Raw genomic sequence first — 2913 nt, forward strand, 5'->3', positions numbered from 1 at the left:
TTATGTCTCGATCCTTTAACTAACTAAAACCAGGCAAACACTATACAGTTGGTCTAAGCCGGGTCATGGTGGGTAGATTGGTGAGGTTTATGATGCAGGTAGCCTGACGGTCCTGGGCACTAGCTTCCTAATTCTCATTCTAATCTCTTTCTCGATCCCGTGGCTTTGACTTACGATCAATTGTTGAGTGTTTGCCCCAGCTTTCAAAATAAGTCAATAGCTCTCATTGTAGGTTTATGATCAAGCGTAATGTTACAATTACATGTGATCTGACATTTTGATGCAAATAACGCGTTAAGTTGACACGATATTAACGAAATCTCAATTCTGCGTTGCATTTCGTGGCGAGTGTCTATTGTTAATTTATGGATGCACAATTAATTTTCAATTTAATAATTATTCTTGATTAATATACATATTGTGTGGTAAATTGTGTATTAATATTACTCTTATTATGTTAAGGTTGTAGAGGTTACAATATTAGACAGTAATGGTAGGAGGTAGTAATAGGTCATTAGATAATGGTACAGTATTAAGATAACTTGTCTTACATTGTGTATACAATATAAGTTGTAGGTAGGTAATATGGTATGGTATTATGATAGGAATGTATTTGTATATAGCAAGGTTAATATGGTATAGGTATCATTGTGTCATATTAAGGTTCATAGGTTCACAAGTTAATGTAGGTATAAATATAATGGTATGCTGTTATAAGATAAGAATGTACTTTTATAGCAAGGTTAATATGGTATACATGTACATGTAGGTATCATTGTGTACTTTAAAGGTCATAGGTATAGTAGTAGAAATTAGAAGGGTACAGGTTATATAGTGTAGGTAGTAGTAGAAATTATAGGAAACATGTAGTGTTAGGTATGCAGGTTATATAGTGTAGGTATAGTAGTAAACATTATAGATAACATGTAGTTATACCTAGGATATAGGCTATAGTGTAGAAATTAGAAGGTAGTTATAGGTATAGTGTAGGTATTGTAGTAGAAATTAGGAAGCAGGTATAGTTATCATTAGGTTATAGTATAGGTATTGTATAGTAGAAATAGAAAGTAGTTATAATAGAAATTAAGAAACAGGTAGTTGTAGGATACAGGTTATATAGTGTAGGTATAGGTTATAGATCTAGGTTTTATCATTTATTATTATTTTTTTTAAATTTATTATTATTATTTTTATAATTAAATTTATTATTTTTTAATTATTTATTATCATTTATTATTAGTATTTTTTTACCTGGGGCCCCAGGTTTTTATAATTTTTGGGCAGCAATGTAGTGCCGCCTCCACGTGACACTGCCTGGGATCACTAGTGGTTACTACTGCTAGTGATGCTAAGAGCACTACACACAAGAAGAATAGATACTAACAGTAACTATGTATGATGAATTACATTCCATTGTTAGGTTAATGACATTAAGGGATAAGTACAATTCTCTGCTATTGAAGACTACATTGAGAAGTATTCTAAGTATAGTATCACTGCATTTTATATTGATGCTGTCATTGCTATAGGTTGTTGGTTAAATTTGAAGCTGTACTTACATTAAGAAGATTATGAAGATGTGAAGAATTACTTTTTTAGTATTGTTTTTGTTCTATGTAACAATTTCTTTGTTTATAACTATTTCAGCATTTTTCTTCTTGTTCAATACACAATTTCTTCTTTATCAATCATTGATTATGAATTTTGATTATAATTATTGCAGGACCAATGAAGAAATGGTAATAAATCAATCTGAATAGTGTTATAGTCCTTGAGTTCAGAGTCTATAGATCTTGAGTAATATGAATGAGATAGTAGTTCAGGTCCACAGCCTATAATAAATAATAAATGATTAAGAATAATATACATTATCAATGAACATAAAGTCTAATATTAAGCGATTCTAACATAATCAACAAAGCAACAAGCAAACAAAGCAAAGGCATGTAATGATAACATTTGGCCATGGCTCATGGTTTTTTCTAAAAAATGGCTCCAAAATCATCCCAAATTTTTATTACATTTTCTGATACATATTGATGTCCTTTAGTCTCGCCGGGCCAGCCCCTTCCTTTAGGGGAAGGGTCTGGAGACAAACCAGGCAAAATTGTAGCATAGCGCTGGAATGTAGGCGTGTAGGAAGTTGTTTCTAAATGGATCCGGAACTCTCTGTGTATTATTGTAATTATATATTATGTGTTCATTCAAGTATATTCTAGAACAATCATGTAAAGTATTCTTGTATGTTATAGAACCTTCTGGACATTTATAAGATCTATATAAGTGTGTTGTTTGTGAGTGTTAGTTTTTGTTTTGTTAGTTGGTTTTGTTTTTGAGCTCAGTTGTGAGTTTCGTGTTGATTAAGAATAAAGTTGGTTAACAGATAGTTGGAGCGTCTGTTACATTTTTTGGTGTCAGCGGTGGGATAGTTCTCAAACGGTTGTAGAGGAAAGACCCACTATTGTATCTCTGCAAGAGAGAGAGACTAAAGTTTATAGTGTCTGGTGTGACTGTTTATGTCGGATAACAGTCGAGAGAATCAAGGGCGGTATTCTCTACGGGACTTACCAAGACACGACTACAGAGGACAGTTGCGAGGATTACATATTTTCAGAGAGAGTTATACTTCAGTTGATACGGAAGACTGTACTGAAGTGGAAGAAAGTCTTATTACAGGAGTTAGTGATCCGATGGAGCAATTAGCGGCAGCTTTGGCAAGTTTAACAAAGCTTCAGGAGGAGCAGCAACGTCGTTGGGAGGAGGCCCAGAGACAAGCTGAAGAACGTCGTCAAGAAGAGGAGCGACGAAGAGAGGAGGCTCAGAGACAAGCTGAAGAACGTCGTCGAGAAGAGGAGCGACGAAGAGAGAGACATTATGAAGAGATACAGGCCATGCAGGAGCAGCATATGCAGC

At 34.1% G+C, this 2913-nt stretch overlaps 1 long non-coding RNA gene across 1 annotated transcript; it reads left to right on the plus strand.

Annotated features, from left to right (window-relative positions):
* Positions 1-1335: 1335 nt before the first annotated feature.
* On the plus strand, positions 1336-1714 carry LOC109591113 (uncharacterized). Its single transcript, XR_002189660.1, has 2 exons — positions 1336-1476; positions 1530-1714. It is a non-coding gene; the product is annotated as an uncharacterized LOC109591113 (long non-coding RNA).
* Positions 1715-2913: the final 1199 nt, after the last annotated feature.

Source organism: Amphimedon queenslandica, unplaced genomic scaffold (genome assembly GCF_000090795.2).
Source record: "Amphimedon queenslandica unplaced genomic scaffold, v1.1 AMPQUscaffold_8935_Cont19125, whole genome shotgun sequence".
NCBI lineage: Eukaryota > Metazoa > Porifera > Demospongiae > Haplosclerida > Niphatidae > Amphimedon > Amphimedon queenslandica.